At 30.3% G+C, this 22,424-nt stretch overlaps 2 protein-coding genes across 3 annotated transcripts in view; both read right to left on the bottom strand.

Moving 5' to 3' along the window:
• LOC121124046 (uncharacterized) overlaps positions 1–22,017 on the bottom strand; it is a 105,624-nt gene extending 83,607 nt beyond the window's left edge. The window contains exon 1 of the mRNA XM_040719155.2: positions 21,741–22,017. The gene's annotated coding sequence lies outside the window, so the exon portion shown is untranslated. The remainder of the gene's footprint in view (positions 1–21,740) is intronic.
• The window catches only part of Polr2I (RNA polymerase II subunit RpII15), a 566,921-nt gene that overhangs the window by 409,549 nt on the left and 134,948 nt on the right, over positions 1–22,424 (bottom strand). The gene's annotated exons all lie outside the window — the stretch shown is intronic.

The following is a 22,424-nucleotide window of genomic DNA, read 5'->3' as shown; positions in this document are numbered from 1 at the left end:
TCAAGTAAAATAAAAACAGGTATTTTCTTTATTGTTGTTCAATATTGTTTTTATGTTGACACGCCGCAAGTATACAAATAAATTATTTTGGATACAAATAAGCACTCTCATTAATAGTTGTCATAAATGTAGTTTATCACTGTCAATAAGAGTGGGTCTAAACCTTTTCACCTCAACCACAGATTTTTTCTTAGGTCGGCATTTAAAAAAAAGATATTATTAAAGACATATTTTATGTATAGTGATTTCCAGGCCTGAAAATAGGATTTTAAACTAGCGAAGGGGAACTATTGATTGTATTATGAGAAAATGATTATAAATATATATTTTTTACTGAATACAGACTCTGTTTCTGTAATCTTTACAGATTAACATTTCTAAGAAAAAAATTATAGATATTTAAAAAAAAGAAATAAGCTTTTTAAAAGGAAAAAAATTTAAGGATTTCAAGGGGACATTTTTAAATCAGATCTAAATTCCTTAGTTAAGAATCACCGGTCCATAATGTAACAACACCCTAAATAAAGAGTAATTTGATCACAATTCAATATTTATTCAAACATCAAATGTGAAGGAAAGCTTTCAAAATAGTTGGAGTTTTTCATACCCAGGCCCATTGCAAGGGATATGAATTTGCTGATCGAAAGAATTTGGAATATTTTTGCAAAATACAGTCCTTGTCTCAGAAATTTAGTCTTAAATAAAAACTGGCCATCCCAAAAAAATTAACACAATTTTGAATTTTTTAGCAGGGTCGTCATACTTACAAAGACATACTTGGACGTGGTCTGAGATATCAGACATAATATCAAATATGTGCATCGTAGAAATTGAAGAAAGTTCTTAGAAGTTTCGATATTTACTCCGATATTTTATAATATTTCATCAAAAAAAAAAAGGGTAGGAATTGTTGTTCAGTTTTGGTAGCCAGGAAATGCTTAATACCGAGTGTACTAACGCTTAAATGAATAAATGCATCTGTAATGACTTATTAACTTCTTAAAAATAATTGGACACAAAGTCCCTTGTCATTACATTATGTAAAAAAATCCAAACAAGGTTTATTATCAAGGCTCTTCGATAAAAATTTCTCTTTTTTTAAACGGTCATCTTTAGTGATAAAAATCGGTTGCATTGTGTAGATCCCTTTTCTAGTTTTTTTGAAGTTGGCAAACTAAGGAGTGAATTTTCTTGTTCTAAGCTTCTGTCATTATTATTTAATTCCTAAGGAGTTAACTTCCTTGCCTACTACATACAAGCTATCATTGGTATATTCGAAATCAGATGGAATATTTGCGTCTGCTCATAGAAGACGGAGAGTAACCCTGAGGATTTGTTGGAGAGTTATAAATGTAAGTCCTTCTTGGACTGAGAGTAGAAATGACGTCGGAGTAGTTCTTGCCTTTGTTTTTATTTATTTCATATAAATCCCCCTCTCTCCTCATCACAACAGCTTGTAGCTGATCTAATAAACGTCATGACATCGAAGATACTCTCCTTCAAAATAATCTTCAAATTGTCAGGGTTACCATGTTGACTATTTTTTTAAATTTTTAAGATGTCCAAAATACTGGTTAGCATCACCAGATTCATCATGCTCAATGTGAATTAAAACACAAGGTTAGATCATCATATAATCGGGCTTGCTATGATTTTTAATTTGATGTACCGTACCGAGTGCTAGGCAAAACGGACAAGGTTTGACGTCATAGAGTATAGAAGCGGTACTCTAACAGTAATAGTATAGAAAGGCGATATATATCTACTCTTGGTAACATTTATAATCTATTACGTCCCTATTAAAAAGCGTGGTGGAAGTCGGGCATAAGACGGAAAAGCTTTATTGTGTAACCTTGTATTTCTATTAATCTTGATCTTGCTAACATTACCAAACCGGAATCAAATTGATGAATCCGTATTGTATAATTAAAATATTTTTTACACACGAATGATCAATTAATCGATATATTACAAATTATCATGGCTGAATTGATATAAATCTAGTTATGAAAATTTTGGGGCATTCTAAGAAAACATGGTTACCCCGACAACTTGAAAAATGTTTTGGAGGAGACCAATTGCCTCTCATGACGTTTTACTAGATCAGCTGTGACAATGGAGTATTGGGAAGGAAATAAACAAGGACATCGGCAAGAATGACACCGTTAATGATCCTTAATTCTACTTCGATTCCAATAAGGACTTACATATATCACTCTGCAGCAAATCCTCAAAGTATTTTATGAGCTCACACAAATGTTCAATCAGGTTTTTGAATATAATTGAATCTAGTAGGAAAGGAAGTTTACTACTCAACATTTAAAAAAACCAATAGTGACTAAAGAAAAAAATATTTTCAGGGATCGAAGTACATTGTGTCATTGGTAAAATATTGGAATGTACATGTAAATGTTTAAGAGTATTTAATTAGCTCAACTTTTCAATTATATATGTACTTTTTTTAGAGAAAAAAGTGGGATATTTTAATGCCTTATTATTCTAACATTCATTACGTGCATTAATAATACTATCTATCATTATTTCAATTCTTTTCGTGGAAGAAAAAATATTTTATTCGTTTTTGTTTAAGGATAAAATTTCATTAACGAAAATGAATATGTATGTTGATATAAAATATGTAAAGTAATTCACATAACGAATAATTAGATTTTGTATATGCCTATTCCCTCCCTCACATCTTCCATGCTGACACTGCCCTTGGAATCATATACCCATCATGATAAAGATGATGAAATATGTACACATCCCTTCAACGTGTTCCTATAGGAAGTGTATATCATTCGTTACTTCAACACAAATATGAAAATTAAATTATGCAACATCATAATTTTCTAGGAAATGAATGATTTTGAATTTGCCAAAAATTGTACAGTGTAAGGAAGCAAAACGGAGACATTACTTTGATTACTTGTATCTTTTAGTTTATATTGAAGAACTACTTTTTGATTGTATCAGCCCGTGTTAAGTGGTTCAAACTTGACAATTTTAATCCTTCAACATTTTAATATCTACACTTAAGTTCAAGATGGAGTCCAAGAGGCAGCGCGGCTAGGTTCTTCTGGACCCACAACTCTCAGCTGGAAATAGTAGCCATATAATTATCTGTTCCATGAAGCTCTATGCTACAGTCAATAAGCTTAAGGAAGGTGAAAAAGATTTTAACAGGAAGCCTGGTAATTGTGGGCACAACAAAATACGCAGTGACATACTATTTCTGACCGGGAAATCAACAAAAATCAAGGCCGATCCAATGAAAAGTATACAAATCCTTGCTCAGGAGCTCCAAGTCGATCCTAAGCCTCATAGTGTCCTGGCTGGACAATACTTAGAAAGGAATGATATTAAGATTATAAATATATATAATTATATATTACCCTTAATTATAGGGGTATTTTTTTTTTTTTTTGAAGGTTCATTTTCTTAAAGAAAATGTCATTCGGGGAAATTATGGAGCATAGAAAAATATTTGACATCTAAATTTTTTTTCCAGAAAATTGATTTTCTTTATTTTTTGAAATTCAAATTTTCAAATTTTTTTTCAAATTTTTCTGTGAATAGCTATGGATTTTTGAATTTTTTGTACATAAAATTTAACTTACTTTGAACAACTATGGATTTTTCCAAAATATTTAATTTTTCTCGGAATACCTATATTTTTTTTTTTTTCAATAAATTTAATATAATATAACTTTCTGTGAAAAGCAATGGATTTATGAAATTTTATTGTAAATAGCAATGGAATTTTGTATTTAAAAAAAATATATATATATGTATATAATCCTTCGGATGCCCCTGCAACACTACCACCAACAAAAGTAGTTTTGGTTCTTCTTGCATAATACGGAAATATTTACAAATGTGGAAATATATGTATGTACGTATATACATACGTTAACAAATTTATAAATTATTATTTATAATACAGAAATGGAACAATCCTTAGTTGTTACCTGGTAATTAAGTACTTACATCTTGGCAACGCTATATTTAAAAGAATAACTTTAGGGTATACGTACTTATTACATTAGGGAGGCTCATGTTGTGTACTTAGAAAATCAAATATTTTTATTTTTCATTATCTTAACCTCTCAATCAGTTCTAATAGTGACAATATATTCCGATAGCAAAAGTTGTAACATTTGAGCGATATTCAGAGGCGGTGGTCTTAGGCTATTCAACTTTTGACTAAAATTTACAATTTTAGTCAAAAGTTGCTGACGTTTTTATTTAACAACACAAATGAAACCGAGTATAAATTATAGCAAATCTGGGAAGAAAAGTGTGGTATAAAAAATGATTCGGTTCGTTTCGAAGATAAAAATCTTTGTAATATTAAATGATATAGTTCAAAGGTTCTCAAATGGGGGTACTTGTAGTTTTTAAATATATGTATATACGAAGGTTGTCTGAAAAGTTTATGACCTCAACGTGAAGATGGCAGAAATCGTAAATAAAGCACCAAAGTTTCAGCCATTTTGGACGGGCATTGTTATGCAACAAACGTTTGAGAGAGTTGATGTGTGTGTTATTTTTTTTTTTTTTTTGTAAAAATTGTCAAAATAGAGTATCATTAAATATTTGTTTCTAAAAGTGATACCCTTAAATAAATTCAAACAATGGCAGACATTTAAAGCTTTGTTGTGTTAAAATTTGACACCTCTAAGTCAATCCAACTCGGAAAAATCGATTCAAATGCAAAGTGTCTAGTAAACTATTATTTTGGAGAAAATAACGGCAAGTACTATTTAGACGGGGGTTATAAAGATTGAACCATTTCTGGGAGAAGTATGAAAAGTTGTTGAAAAAAATAATCAGAAAACATTTATTGTATCTTTATTAGGTTGTAAACTTTTCATACCCCCCTCGTATATCTTATTGATGCTTCAATAAGCATTGAATATAAAAAAAACTACAAAAACTACTTAAGCAGTAAAGATATTGGGATCAAATGTAGTTATGCTTATAGATAGAGTTGGTATAGTAACTTTATCTTATTATAAAAAATTGAAGATATTACATTTTTTTTCCACCTCATTTTTGAAGAAGCAAGGACCATTATTAAATATTAATTAAAGTCAAATATATTTTTGCAAAGCAATGTTAAATTATGAAGTTAAAAAAATGGAAAGATTAGACAAATCGATGAAATATACATATACACTTTTTATTTTTTAAATGTAGATAAACAGATGGTCGAGAAATTATAGTTGGTTAGTTGACCTTATCTTATCTTCATCTAAGGACTTTTAACCTTTAGAATATACTCTTCTTGGTTTATAAAACCATTCTCATTACTTTTCACAATAAAATGTAAAAAAAGAAGGACTCGCTTTGTGTTCCTAGAAAGAAAAAACACCTTTTAATTTCAGTTTCTTAATTAGTTCCTCCCCCCTTTGTATTATGTAGACATTATTATTATTAAAAAAACTCATTCAAATTATATTTTTAAACTTTCATTAACTACAAAAGTAATTTCAAGAATATTATATATTTGCCTTTTATTTATTAATGTGTTCTGCAAATTGCAGCTAATGAACATAAAATTCATTGTCACTTTAAAAGGAATGACAAACTGATTATTTTTTTTTGAAAGGTGCCATATCGGTCCAATATAATTTTTTTTAATCTAAATAATGGTTTTAAACTATAGCTACAATTATTAGGTATCTTAACTCATACCACAAATTTGAATATAAAATATATAATTTGCTCAAATGAAAAATTGAACTGGTTATATATTAGAGCGGTTTATTTGGAACCTTTTTCCAATTTTTGTTATGGTTAGTGCGAAAAAGTTGTCATAGGTTATGAATATTACATATATAAAATTGATTTGTCCTCCGAGGTTATCTTTAGATCGAACATCTGGATAAAATAATGAAAAAAGGCAAATACTCATTACTTATTAGTATATACATTGAAACTACGAAGGCATTTCTATTTATTCAGCGTTAAATAGTTCTGATAGACATTTAATAACCTATAAAAATTTAGGACAATTTGATGATGCGCGTATAACGCGCATCTTATTTTTTATTTTATTTTTCAGAAAGAAAAGATCAAAACTCAAATGATCTTTTTTTCCACTACAGGTTAACCTTACAAAAAAACTATATTTATGTTTTTTGTAGTTTAGATTAACTTTTCCATAGTTAATTAACGCAAAATAATGATTAATGCGTTGTTTTAATATTTATTCAATAAATAAATAACTTTTGTCTCCTTTCAAACTTTGACCGAGATGTGCTACTTAAAGATGACATTGTGTGATAATGAAAATTTGCATAAGTTATTTCCTTACCATATCACAACTTCTTCGAACTAGCTGTGATCGAAATTCGAAAAAATCGACTAACAATCCACCCATATATAAATATAAGGTAGAAAGAAAAATTTTGATTTTCTCACTTTCTTATTTTTGTTCAAGATTTTTTTGATGTTGACGAACCACATATGTATTAGTAAATATAACTAAAAGCCTCATAAAATTTTTTTTATTTTTTTTCTACACTGTTTTCAATCTAATCAAACACTTAAATAGATAAGTATGTACTTAGAAGCTACTTGAAAATCACCATTCAATGAATAACAAATGAATTATTTTTCTATTTTGAAAATCAAAGGGTAAAAAGTGATTACTTTTTTCACAGAGAGAAAAGTTGAAAAGAGAAGAATATTATTAAATAAAACAACAAAACAAATAACTTTTTCCCATAATATTATTTACAAAGAATAAATAAGAAAGACAAAAGATTTATATCAATGATGGATTGATCAGATTATTTGCCAATGCATGCCGAAGGAAAAGGGAAATTTTTTGAATATTTATTCAAAATATGTTCATAGATAGTGATGTAAATTCTGTGAATTTTTTAGCCGGCCCATTTTTTTGTTTTTATTTATTGATGATACTAGTCAACAGCAAAAATGGTACAAAAACATTACATGCTCCATTTAATAGAGTTTGATCCCCTGATTTCAAGAAAAAGAAAAAGGATTTGCTCCAAGGACACCCTAAAATGTCCATTTTTAGCAATAACCCTCACATACTACGGGTATACAACGAGTCATATTTTGACCATGGAGCTTGAAATAATTTATTTATACATTTTGAAAAATGAGGCTTAATGTTATATAACAAATTGTATAATACATCTTTTCTTTTTCTCCTTTTTATTTCTTTGTTTAAATCCCTTTTCTTCTTCTCTCTCTTTGTTTCTATCTCTTTTAGCTGGGGGCATACGAATATTTATAGACTTTTATTATGAAATCAATTCAAAAATGAATTTTATTCTTGAAATACTGTCGTGACGTTATCTCAAATGAACAACGATATAGATCATTGTTGGAGAGTCTCTTTTAAAAAAAAATCAAAGTTCATACTGTCAGCTATCCAATAAGATACTTTTAAACTTTTTGAACTTTTTCGTTTTGAAGCTATGGGCCTCTGAATAAAAAGCACCTATTTTCCACTCTAAACAAAGATAACTCGAGTGATATGTATGATGCATACATTTACAAAATGGTTTAAGAATTTTTTAACATTTGGCTGTAAAATATATTATTATAATTTATCCTTATCTTCAACACAGAAGGCTTAAAACAGCTTTGCACCTAAAAAATAGCGAAAATTATTCAAAAATGTTTTGCCTTTTTCTGAAGGTCAAGTGGCTCTTAGAGAAAAAAATAAGGGCATATTTGGAATTAGGGGATCAAACTCCATTAAATTGAGCATATGTTGTTTTTGTACATTAAAAAAGTATGATTTTGATGGATTGTGTAATCTGAAGAATGTATTTTCTTTTCCTTCGCAGTTGTCATTAAATTTAAATCCTGAGTTCTGAACTTCCATTTCTAGGACATTTATTAATATTCAAAACCTGAAAAAAAACCAAAAAACATTCGTGTGTGCAAATAAAAGACTGGGAATAAGCCCAAGGAGTGAGGATTTTTGCAGAGGTAATTAATTGTAAGTCCATGTTGGACTCCAATATCGATCTTTAATTTCATTCTTAGTAGTTCTTGCCTCTGCCCTTCTTATACTCCTTCCTCGTCACAGCTGACTTGTAGCTAGTCTAATTAAACGTAATGACATCTAAAGTACTCTCCTCCAAAACATTCCTCAAATTGCCAGGGTTTCAATCTTGAGATATTTTTTTAATATGCCCAATATACAAACGCTTTTCATCACTAAATATGTCTTTAATCAAATAAAGATTTGAAACTATAGCTAAGATTCTTGGGCATCTTAACTTGTCCCACAAATTGGAATGATACGCCAAGAATTTTCTTAAATATATCAATGAAACATTAGGATTTTCACCAATTCTTTATTTTTATTCAAGATAGTTTTTATGTTGATGTATCATATATATACATATAGACCATATTACATAAGAAATCATCTTTAAAAAAATATATATTAATCAAAAACTAAAGGACAGAGAAAATGCACAAATGTGAATGGGATGAGGTCCGTAAAAAATTAATCAAGAACATTACTATTAAAAAACATGGAGGGAGGGTTGGAGGGGGGAATAAATGAGAGAAACCCTTCGTAGTAACTCCACCCATTTTGCTGTTAATTATATGAATTCCAAATGGAAACATGCGATGTATAACTTTTTGGGTTCTTTAACTACCCAAATTAAGTACAAAAGAGAATGAAAAATAGTTAAACCAATCAACCCACCTCTCTTTGTAGACTACAACTGTGCACAAAATATGCATATGCATTGATATGCAATACATTACGCAAAATACATTAGTAAGTTGGTTTATATGATTCCTTAATAGATAACACATGTGCTGAAAAGTCCCGGTCTTAGCAAAGAAAACACTGGTTTTTCCGTTAAATATTGTTGTTGTTTTTTATAATTTTTTTTTTTTTTTGCCTTTATAGGGCTGAGTCCCCATAACACTTTTTAAGAGATTATGTAGCTTAAATGGTATTTTTCCCCATCAAGAAGCAGTGTAAAATTAAATTACGATTTTTTTTTCATTGTAATTTAAATTACTAAAGTGGCGTCACACTTAGTATAATAACTTACAAACTAAATAACAGATTCTTATGACATTTTTACAGCCATCTTTGGAAGGTTGTTTCGTACTAAAAATAATGTAAATTATACATGTACTACATACTAGTAGTGTTGTCTTTTGGTCTACAAATCCTAAAATTGTCTGTGATTTTGATGATTTTTAGTGGAACAAACTATTTTGTTCCGTTCAAGAAGTTCCGTCCAGACCGGTCTCAATGAAAAATTATATCGGTAGTGGAAATTATTGAGTACGCCCGTATTTTAATCAATGTTTTGATTGCCAAGAAGATAAATATTAATGGAAAAAAATGTTAAATTAAATTATGTTATAACACATTTTTTTATTTCGTAGATTTTTACATTAATTGCGTTTTTGGCCTTTTCAAAATAATCGTTAGCAATTGATTGCCTAATTATTCTTCGGTTTTCCTAAAATGGAAAGACGATTGCCCCCCCCCCTTTCATCCCCTACGCCTTTGATCAGCCAAAGTAGAGAAATGTATTAATCATAGATCTTGCAAAATAAATTCCAATTTTCTTAAAAATGATTTATTATATTATTATTATTAAATAGTGATATTTTTTATTCTATTAAATATATAACAAAATACTTAATAAGGAGGAAAATACATCTACTTCGACGTCCAGTAAGATCAATTCTACCGTTTATTTAAAACCACGGTCCTAAATAAGAACCAACACAACAACACTATCTAAAACCCAATTAAAAAAAGACAATGGGTATTATGATGTTTCACAAGAATGAATAAAGTCAAATGTATAAATGTAATATAAAGTAATGCCATAAGAAACGAGTACCAGTGTCGTAGGGAACCATAGAAGTTATCGGTTACCTTCCTATGGGTCTTTAGGAATTACAGTATTTAACATAAATATGTCAATGGCTTATATAGCCAAACAAGATATATGAGATATGTATTATGATCATTGCACATATCTTGCAAAACTTTTCTCATTATAATACAATATAAAAAATATATAGTTTATTTTTACACATCAATTTCAACTTTTACAACACTCTTCGAAAAATAAATTTTTTTGTTATATTTTCCAAAATGTCATCCATTTTGGAAAATTTAATTAATAAATAAAATTATTTTCATTCTCAATCATTAATGAATAATCTTTTGCCTTAATGACCAATTAAAGCCTGGTGCTGAAATTTGTACAGCATTTCTTTTCAAAGCTGTGCTCTAAGTTGGTTCAAGCAGTGATGATGGATACTTACAGTAAGTCCTTTTTTATTTATCGAACTCCCAAAAAGCTTCCCCTTGAGGTGCCCAAAATTACCAAAGTCAAGGGGGAATAGTCGGGGATGTGGGGAGACAAGATTCTTGTTTTATAGGCTAGTTGAGGAGGATTTTGCACCCTTTACTCAACCCACAGGCTTCAAATCCTGACGAGGAGCTCTCCATTAGTCATTAAAGCTTAATTCTTGCTTCTCCAAGTGGTGCATGATGGTCTGGTTATTGTCAAATTCCCAAGCAAGTCAACTGACGTTCTTCTGCCTTCATTGGTGCCTTTAACTCTCTGGATCAATTCTTTGATCTTAACCTTGTGAAAGCTTATGGTGTACCTCTAGCGGTCATCCGGCACACAGTAGAGTGGGTACAACCACGAACTTTAGAGATGTCTGATGTTGATTTTCCACGCATGGATAGATCAAGAAGTGCAGCTCTGTGTTGCTCTGTGTTTTTGGATATGCCGCTCTCATTTCTTGGTTGACTTTTGGGTTCAGTTATTTGCGTTAAACATCAAAATATAACAAAGGTACACCATTTAAAAAGTGTTGGATTTTAGACGGAGGGAACTGCATATCGAATAAAAATGATTAAATCTTAGCTTCCTTTTTTTCAAATTGACACTAATTAACATATTTAAAAAATGTATTTAGCTTTTACATATTTAGTTGTTATATTTTTTGATAATTTATGAGAGTATTAATAAGTTATGTATCAATAAATTTTGATAAGTGTGTACAACTTATAATGTAATATTTACACACATAATATGTCATAAGCAATTTATCATTTTGCAAAATAAAGTTATCATAATATTGTATGTAACATAAGGACTTTTGTTGAGGTGTGGTCAGAAAATAATAGACCGGCCTAAGACTGTTATGGTGGTTAGTGGACCAAACTAATCCGATAGTTTAAAGAAGTTTGGTCAAGACCAGTCCCAAAGGAAAATTCGGCCTAGTTGGGTGTTACAAAACAATCGGTCTTATTTAAAATTCGGTCTAAACCGATTCTATAGGTGAATTGTTCATGATGTCATGTGTGTTTTAAAAGGATCAATATTGACCTACAATGACGTTTTTATGAAGTTAATGTATTTAATAATTCAGGATAGGTCGAAACAAATGTTTTTATATATTGATACGCCTTGAAATTGATCCAGGATTTTGATATGAATACAATTTAGTCAACTGTCTGGGCTGAAAGATGAGTACATGGATATATTTGTCTGGCTCAAAAACCGGGAATATAAGAGAAAATGGGTGCAAAAATTGAGACCGTAACAAATACGTCTATATGTTGAAACAGACAAAGCTGATCCAGGATTCGAAAACGATTTTTAAATTCAAGGGTAGTTTTTTTTCTTTTCTTTTAAATATTGGTAAATAAAAAAATCTTTTTTAAAAAACCAATCATTAAAACTGGTCCAAAATAGAAAGAAATAGAACTATTTAAAATTTCCAATACACATTTGACGCACCTTGAATATAGCAACAATTTACTTTCTGTAAGAAAAAACCAAACTAGTACGATCTTTAAAAAATTATAGCTTTTTGAGATTGGTCTAGGATTTTCGAACAGACACCCAACACTAATATTAAATATTTGCCCTTAGCAAAATAGAAATCAAATTTTCTTCATCTTTTATTATGTTCTACAGGTCAATTTTATATTATAGTACGAGTAGCAAATATATTCAGTTATTTCTAAGCTCTTAGAATGGTCATTGTAATCACCTAATGTACATATATTTAGCTTTCAAAGAAGAAAATATGTAAATGTTGCTAGAAGAAGTAACAAAAACGTTCAAAAACATTACTTGAGAAGGGCATTTCTAAGAAATTAAATATACTGGACCGTGATTACGTATAATACGAGTAGTTAGATAGGATTACCCTTGACCTATTTGGAATTTGCATAAATTTTTTTATTTGTTTCACAAATATATATTTATATTATTGATGCAAAATAGTTTATATATTTATGCATACCCATTCATTCAGAATATGTGGTGCGTCAACCTAAAAATAATCTTGAACAAATATCAAGAAAAGAAAAAAATTCCCAATTCATTTCTTGACTTCATATTTCATAGACATATTTGAGTCAATTACTAACTTAATATCAAAATTTGGTGTATGAGTTAAGATACCCAAGAATTGTAGCTATAGTTTGAAATCTTTTATGTCTATACAAGACTTATATTGTCCCCGATATGGTCTCTCTTAACCTAAAAAACTTATCAATTTCTCATTTTTTTATCGGAACGTTCATATCTTGCTATTTTATATGCAAATTGTAACATAACCAAAAGTTTAATACGAATAATTGTTTGATAGAAATTGACAATAATCCACACTCAATTTTATTACAACTCATTTTAGCTTGTTTTAGTGTTGACAAGCCACATATATAATTATTTAGAATCATATATTGCACTTAAATGATAAAATATAAAATATTTTGAAGATATACCTCTATATAAACATGTGATATTCTTTTAAACAATGCCAAATAATAATTTAAAAAAATGCACTCAAATTCAAACAGTGTAATGGATACATTGTACAGGGTGTAAATTAAAAATTTACAAACTCATAAAATTCAAAATTATGTGTAAGAAACTAAGTTAAAAATTCCATTTTTACAATTTATGAAATATCTGCCGTCAGCAAGCACTAATAATTTTTTGATTGAGCTAAAAAGGCATTAAAGTGAAAGAACACAAAACTCTTGATCACAACTTTTATTCGTGTGGGTCTTTTATTAAATAAGATAACAAACCTAATGGGCCATGAGCTTTGTTTACTCATATTTGTTTGTAAACAAAATAAATAGACTATTGGTGTTAAGAATTAGTTGACAACGTCAAAATAAAACGGAATAGTTGACAAAAAACATTCGAATTGTAATAGTTATGTATGTTAAAAAGAAAAAAGGCTCTTTAAGTATATTTTTTTAAAACGTTTACTGTAATAATAATAGTTTATTACCCAGTGGTACATTAAAATCTGATCACCTTGAATTTTAAACTTCAACAAGATATAATTTATGAATTAACAACAGAATTTCCATAAATAAATGTGTGTCTGAGATCTCATAATAATGAATGTAGTTGCCTTTTGTGGTAATGGTAGCTTTCAGGTGGCGATGAAAGTATGTCGCCCACTGCAGATGTAGTTATCTGCCATATCGTCCAAATTCTGCCTGATAGTGGCTTTGGTGTTTGGATGACGGACCCTACAGGGGTAAGCATCAGGACGGAGGGGGGACAAAAGAGTCAAAAAGGATTTCTAAAGAACTCAATGTACTACAATGGAGGGGATAGATTGTTTTTATTGCCGCCAAAGTCAAAAGTAGCCTCTCTACCCTGACAGGGATCTTTCCACCCACTTGTTTGATAGCTCTCTGGGTAGTCTGGTGTGAAACCCCGAGATCTCTTACATGGGCCATCATCGACTTGCAGGGACAAGAACATTAAAAGGAACAGAAGGAAGGATTCCCAATCCTAATTGGCAAAACTATCAATAATTAGGAGAAGAATTGTCCACCCTATCAGGGTCGTCTACAGGATTAAATTTTTATATATATAGTAATAGACTACAGCTCTTCCAGCTACCTTCCCTGAAGACACCCTTGCCTATAGCCCAGATAATAATCCTTCTGATTATTTTCCTACCTGCATTTTGAGATTAAGACCTAAAGAAAGTGTCATGGAAGTATGGAGTGAATGAAGGGAGTTGTTGACTATGGCTGGATTGAAATTAATCAAAACTACTTCTGTAAGAAGATTACTGTCATAGTGTGATACTCTGATTTTAATAATTAAATAGATAAATAACTACCAATATTTGAAGTACATAGTTTTGTTTAAGAAATGTTCTTTTTGAAAGCATATATCATGGGTTTAAAAATAATATGCAGACGTCTTTAGTCCGTTTAGTTTACACCCAATACGTATGTAACTATGAACAAAGAAATAGGTTACACTGAAAATGTAGTATTATTATGTGAAATTGGCAAAGTACAAATAACGTTATGTTAAAACACATGACGTATAAACTGCCCTAAAAAAACAAAATAGGCAAGGAAACAAATTATGTCGATTCCTTTTCCTAGAAACAGTGATTTACAAGACAACAACAAAGATGATCAAAAACAATTCTAAATAACCCCCCCCCCCTCCCCGTTTTATGACTACTGCAAATTGCACTTCACGTAGCTAAAATGGGTTATCACAATGAAAGAATGTTAAATTTTAATGCTTTATTTAAATGGGGCCATTTTGGGGCAATATATGTCATATAAATCAAGTAAAAGTTAGACACAATGCGTAAAACTATTGACTCAAATGTATCTATTATTGGGCTATTAAATAAAAAAATAATTTTGGATTTGCTCCTTTTCTTTATTTTTTTTAATTGTTTTGATGTTGACACTCCATATATGTATGGAAGATTCACTTATGCTGCAGTTCAAATGATGTACATCCACAAAAAATGAGGACTAACAAAGCACTTATAAAACTAACAAACTAAATAATGAATGTTTAATTAGTTATAACTTCATCTTTGACAAAAAAAAAAAAATATTTTTTCTTCTTAAATTATAAAATAAGTTACTTCAATTTCAAAGTATTTATTACTTACGATCCTCATCCCGTAATTTCCTTGCAAATGACACTTAAGCTTAAGATTTTGGATATACCAGACCTAAGTTCGTGTGGAATGAACTTGAGAGAAGTTCAAACAATAATATAGTGTTTTCATATGACGTCTGCATATTTGACATCCGCCTTTTTGTGAGTCTGAACAACCATATCTTATAAGAATATAAAACTTTATTTCATTCATAATAAGAAATATAGAGTGCTTTTATTTAATGCAAGAATTCTGGATGCCCGCCATTTTGGGGCCTAAATTTTTTTTATAGCAATGACAAACTTTCTTTTATTCATATAAAGAAAAATAGTTAACTATTGGATGTCAAAATGGGGCAAACAAATAAAATGGCTTCAACCTCAGTGTCTATAAAAATGATTCCTTTTATTCCCTAGTTTTATTATACCATATGAATCTTCGTGTCCCACAGGGTAAAGTGACCTTCCATCTTCATTTGGAACGGCGACAAGGTAACCTCGGAAGTCTATATGCCACTGCTTCAGAAACATGTAATTCCTTGGATCAAGAAGGAATACAAGGTGGTTCAAATAGTGTTCCAACAAGAACTACACGAACTAAAAGACCCACAAATTGATGGAGGCTTTTTAGTACAAGAACAGGAGCTCTCCCAGCTTCCCCGATCGTAATCCTTTGGATTATTCCATCTAGGCAAAGGGCGAGGGAGCTTCCTGCAACAAGAACTTTAAAATCCACCCTTAAGGATCCATGGGCTAACTTGGCAGATGACTACATCCGTATGGTTTGTGCAGTATTCAGGAAGAGAGTAGAGGCCATCATTGAGGCCATATTGAATGACAAATATCTATGTCAGTTATAATTCACTGGAAATAAACTTACTGTTGTTCCCACTACTGTCTTCATGAAATAGTTTTGAATAAAGCTTAAAAAAGCAATCTTCAGTGTAAACTTAAATATGAGGCATACAATATATTAATGAAAACTAGTAATAAACTATAAAGTATTTTCATGTCATGTCAACATGGTTGATGTCTACCATTTTAGAGCTTAAACAATAGTTTACGGTAATTAATGAACGCAAAAATGGGATTACAAATAAAACGACTAATAACTTACTATCTATCAAAACTTTATCCCTTAATTCCCTAGTTTTTATTATATATTTGATCATAAAATGTATTAAAATAAGTTATTAGATCGTTATACACTCTATCGTGCTGCAGAAAACAGTTAACATGGAAAAATAAAATATTTGAATCTAATTATCCCAGTTTCCTGTCCCTACTTCATAAAAAAAAAAAAGAAGCTAATCTAGTTATTTATAGGAATTTTCAGTACATATTACTTTGATTATATTCAAATATCACTGTTTAGCATTCGCATCAAGTTGTATTCAATGTAGATGTTAACTGCCAAATGATGAAGTTTCATCAAGATTTTTGCAAATGTGTCCATTTTATCAAGTAAAAATATCAACTTTGAGACCCCGAGATGGCATCACCTTCCATAATGATGCAATTTATGACTTCATTGTCTCTATACTTATAATAATTATATGATAATAACTACATTGCCTCAGAGGTCTATGTTGTGCATAAGGTTTCGTCATGAATGATGTCACAATAGATAAACATGAAGATAGTAATTGTATGTTTGTCCACCTTAATTTATCTCTTTCGAACTGGTTTTCTTTAAATATTATATATGTAATATATCAACGTCTGTTCATGTCTAATGACTATACGTTTATGAAGAACAGAATTTCAAGACAACATAAAACAAATGGAAAAATGATCGATCAATTTTTATACAATTAACTTGCTACTAATATACATGGTGGGGGTTTTTAAATCCAGAAAATTAATGATAATGTTTTTATTATCATTTCTAAAAATATATTCGGCCATGCACAAGTATTTTGCTCCTATATGAAAGGGTACATAGTGGGTGGAGTTAATCACCTTAAGCTAATCACCACCTCTAGCTTCAACGACAGCCTCCAATCAGGTCCTGAACCTGACACAGTGCTTAGTGAGGAATTATGTCCATGTGGACCACTGCCTCCAGAATTGAATCTTCCAAGGAGTCTACAGGATTATGGGCACGTTTATTAGACTTTCTCCCCAAGACGCATTCAAAATGTAATCAAAGGGGTACAGGAAGTCTGGAGTGCGTTTTTTGCTTTCACAACACTCATGGGTAGTAATGAAAATCGTGTGTATAATGGGCAAAGGAAAATAAAATCCATTCTCCAGACTAACAATTCCAAAAAAGCGGACCAGCTAAAAAAATCACATGATTTACATCACTAATCATGAGTCTCCCTTGCAGATGTTCCCAAATCATTGAAAGAATTGGGAACATCGTAAACAGTTGATTTAGTAGCTTCGTAAACTCAATAATCTCCGTGGCTGTGCACTCGGCACGGATGCACACAATAATGGCCCACGGGTTCGTACTTGGAGGGCATCTCAAAGGTTTTGTATTTTTTTTCCTATACAATTTTGTATAGGAAAATGTGATGAGCACACTTTCTTAAACATAGATTGCAGAGTTGCCAAGTCTAAACCGGTTCCAGATTTAAAATCCCCACCCTGTATGTCTAGTATATCAACGATATAAGGGGGGAAAAACTTTAATATTTTTGCGACCCCATTCATTTAATGGAATGGTATGGACAAATACATTTTCTATTATGGGAGTCTTCATTTTCTGCTCTATATATTTCTTATACTATAAGAGTTCTATGAAACATTTAAAGTCCTTTTTGGAGGAGATCCGTATGAAAGAATCAAGTAGGAAAGTGTCTAAGGCACATATATAGTACGGTATATAAATATCGCTCCATCCCTTAATTGTCTTTCAAATGTATTTACCTTATTACACAAAACGTAGGTATATTAGAGATGGGACTTCAATAAGAAGAAGAACACAAAAAAAAAAAACCTTCGTGTCGAGTCGTCTTTATAGTAAATAAACATTTTCCTCTTCTGTGTCTAGTATACAGGGGTGTGGGCTTTAATTAATTCAAGAATATGTATAATTTTTCAATATAAGACGTACTACATTAAAATATTATATAGCGGTATTTCAAAATATTATACCCTTTGAGAGCCAATTCAAAGAGGAAAATATATATACACCGGGTGCGTAGTTGAAATGTGGACACTTATAAAAGAGAGAGCCGAGAAAACACATGATAAGAATTAATAATTCTTCCCATCAACTGGCAAAATGTGTATATCCACACATCCATCGAAAAACTAACAAAACCAATTGAAAAATGTCATCACAAAGAGACAAAAGAAGCGAGATTGCTGCTTGACTTCGTACGGAAAATGCATTAAGAAAGATGGAAAGATGGCTTAGGTAAGCAAGCTGACTATTTATAAGGTCAAAAAGGCCATTAATGACGGTATTGGTATTAAGAGGAGCTTCAACAAGATGATGCACAGACATACACAGGAAAAGTTACACCCTCCTTTTTGAAGACCAACATTCCATTCTGGCAGAAAACCATATGGCCACCATACTCGCCAGTTAGTAACCCGCTTAACTTATTGTTCTGACCGCATGTCGACTGCAGACCTGCCAGCAAGGGAACATAAGCTCTCAAGGCTTCAGTTGATGTGCATTGGAAATCCATGATCTACAATTACATTATTACCTCCTGTCAGAGCTTCTAGGGGCACATCAAGGCCATTATCCTAGTCGAGGGAGGCTAAATTGAAGATAAAAATGGGTTCAACACATGTGCCAACATCTGTACAAAGTTTAGTTAATGTATCTCCCATGTTTTCAAAATTAAAGCTGTTGCTAAAATGCCAGTTTCAAAATGTCTAATTTTCGATTATGCACCCCGTATAGAGAGAAGAGTGATTTATGTAACTTTTTTCCAATTTTTTTAAAGTTTTTTTTTTTTTTTTTGACAATTTATAACCCAAGGGGAACATTACTTATTTGAGTTAATTTTAAGACAGTTAGAGTTTATACTTACAAAACCCTTCATCTATTGATAATTTTTTATAATATAACCCCTTTCTATTTTAGATTCCAATTCAACTATGTAAGACATAATTTAAGAGAGGAAAATAAGACATAAAATCCAATGAAAACCTCATTTGTCATGATTAAAAATTAACGTCTTATAAATGAAAGTTATAAAATTTCAATCAAAATGTCGACTACTTCCCTTTTTTTCCCCCACTTTTAAAACTATATTTTTATGCCTTTACTTGCTATATGAATTGTTATTTACGCCAACATAAAAGCAAGTATCATTGTTTTTTTCTAGTTTTGCAGTTTCAAAAAAATAACTACCATTCATTTCTATTAACAAATTATTATTCTTAATCCTTCGTAGGCGCTTCTGATTGTATTATTAAAAGTTGCAAAAATTTCTCGTTCCAATGACATAATTATAAATTGATAGATTTTAGATGAAAGATCATATCGGGGCCAAATTAAGTACTCTGATTCAAATGAAGATATTAATCTATATTTACTATTATGCTTGGGTATCATAAATCCTCCCGTAAATTTGAATACAAAGCCAATAATTGATTGAAATATATCTATGAAATATTGGGCCGTTGTATAAGGTATACACCTTTTTTACATAAAAACATATTTAATAACACAATAAATAGAGTTGTATGATTATTGTAATTACGTGATATAAATTTTGCATCATATTTTTACATATTCCATCCATTTTTGCAACTGTGAATATGAATTGAAACGCTAAAAAAACTTGAATATAAGACAATGAGAAGAAATAACTCGTTATTTTAAAATAATCTTAGTAACATGAGTTTTGGGTTTGAACAAAATATCATTTGTTATTCTTTAAGTAAAAGCAATACATTTTTATTATCAATAAAATTTCTAAAAAATAGTATTTACTTTTTGTAAAATTTGGTGATTTGCCTAAATACCCATCAGTATTGGATGAGAAGTGTGTATAGTATAAAATAATAGTTACAATTTTACATTTTAAGCTTTAAAGAATAATTCAACTCACTAAACCTTGATTAAATATATCTAAATGTACGAATTAATCCTAAACCAGGCGTTATCAAGATGAATAAAAAACTGAAGAGTATGGACGATAAAATGTTAAGTCATAGGAATAATAAGCATTTATATAATTCTTGGGGTGTATAACATCCTAGTTCACTAACGAAGGGTACATTTTACATAACAAAAAAATAAACTAAATACGCACTTTTTGTGCTTACATATAAATGATTAATATTTAGTTATTTGTATGTTAATTAAAAAATAAATTTTATATATATATAAAAAATACTAATAGGTAGGGGTAACTGGGGTAATATGGGCTCCTAGGTAATATGAGATAGGATAATATACTCTTTACTATTCATTCCATGGTTACTTTTTTTGGACATTTGACAATAAATAACAAGGTATGTCCACCATATTGCATTCATGCTAATTATGCAACCCATGTGAAGAAGGTATGTGGCAGTGCCGACTATATGAAGCCTAATCAACATAATATGTGATGTCCACGTCCTTTCATCAATCATAAAATACTATTTATGGATTTATACGTCGTTTGTATTCAAATAAAAACAATAAACCAATTTAGTTTAATGTATACTGATGTAACTACTTTGTATTAACTCTCAGAGGGTTAAAGACAAGTCCTATACTGGTCTCGACGAGATCAAATTAGTAAGGACTTACATAATAATACTTTATACAGGTAGGTTCGGTGTGATGGGACACATTAGGGGGTCAAATACGAGGTCACACAGAATTTTAGATTATTCTAGGAATAGAGATCTAAAAAGTCATTGAAAAAACAACTTCAATTTAAAAAAAAAAAAAAAAAAAAAAAAAAAACTTTTTTCGATTGAAAATTAACTTTAACTATTTATCAATAGGGTCGTCACTTATTATTTTTGAAAAACTAGAGAAGGCTCAATCATATTATTTACTAAAAAAAGTCCTTCCATATCCAAATGGGGAAAAATAAGAAGATTTCAGTAGAAAAGTCGGAACATATGTTCAATAACCCCTTAAAGAAAAATCCTAACACCGGTCCTGCATACAGTCACATATTTCATGAACATATTTGAGTCCTTTAAAGGCTTATTATTCAAATTTATGGAATGATACTCAAGAATTTTGTCTATAGGTCATACATAACCTTTATTTGATTTAAGAGACTTATATTGTCCCCATATGGACCCTTTCAAGGATCAAATCTATCTTTTTCTCAATCTTTTACTGTGGCGATCCATTTAGGCTACTTGAAGTGCAATTAGCGCAATTCGAAGGGTTAATAAGAATAATCCTTGTTGATAGAAATCGAGAATCATCCGTTCAAGAATATAAATGTATTCACAGTCATTTTGAGAAAAATCATTCTAGCTTGTTTTTGTGTTGATGAACCACGTTTATAAATAATTATCAACTTTGATTTGATTTTGATTATAAATATATTTAAAATTTGTCTAATGAGATAAAATCATTTCTTTTAAAAACTCGGTATCGACTAGAATAAAATAAATAAAATTTCAAAGCCTCTTATGAACTACCTAATGAATGTAATTATAAACCCGGGAAAAATCATTCTTAGACACGCATCTGTAAATTTGAGAAACACAGCAGATGCTTGCACCTTTGCTTTCTATGTCTTCTTCCTTAGGCACAACTTCCTTTTTATCATTATATTGTATATACCTAATACTACATCCTCACAAAAATGATGGATTCAAATAATATCCATCAAACAATAGACTTACCTATTTTGTAGAGTTAAAAATATATAATATTTTTTCGGGAGAAAACAATTTATAATATTTGTTTAAGTATATAATGTTGAACAGCACCACACGCCCTATGATCTCACAACCACCAACTATGTCAGACTGATGATAAATTATAAAATAAAACAAACGCTAACGTAGACCGCTTTTTAGATGGGAAGCGTGCGTTCTTTCGGAGCAAGAGCGCTCTTTGTTCTATTCGTTACTACTTCAATTACTCTATTGTAGAGTAATAATATTATATTAGTAACACAGAAATAAATATGTTGACACATTTTTATATGAATTAAAGATTCACAGATTTTACAGCGAATACAAATGTATTTGAAATAATGATTATATAACTAAAACAACTATTGCCTTCTCTAAGATTAGGATTTGAAAATATTAATTTTCCGCTCACAACGCAAAACACTATAGAAAGGCAAAAGAAGGATTAAAGAGTTTCTAAGAGAGACAGAGAGAAAGAAGATACATCCCCAAACAAACAAACATATGACCCTAAGGCTTAACATATTTTTTTGTCCCATTTTATTTTTATGGTATGTATTCTGTAGGACAGACGCCATCTTTTTTTTTCTATTTTTTTTTGTAACTGGGGGAGAAGGGATGCAACTCCACGCTATCGTGTGCATAACGATTTTTGAAATATTATAAATA

Source organism: Lepeophtheirus salmonis, chromosome 9, assembly GCF_016086655.4.
Source record: "Lepeophtheirus salmonis chromosome 9, UVic_Lsal_1.4, whole genome shotgun sequence".
NCBI classification, from domain to species: Eukaryota; Metazoa; Arthropoda; class Copepoda; order Siphonostomatoida; family Caligidae; genus Lepeophtheirus; species Lepeophtheirus salmonis.
Note: the sequence above shows the minus strand (reverse complement) of the source record. Positions and strands in the feature narration are given on the sequence as shown.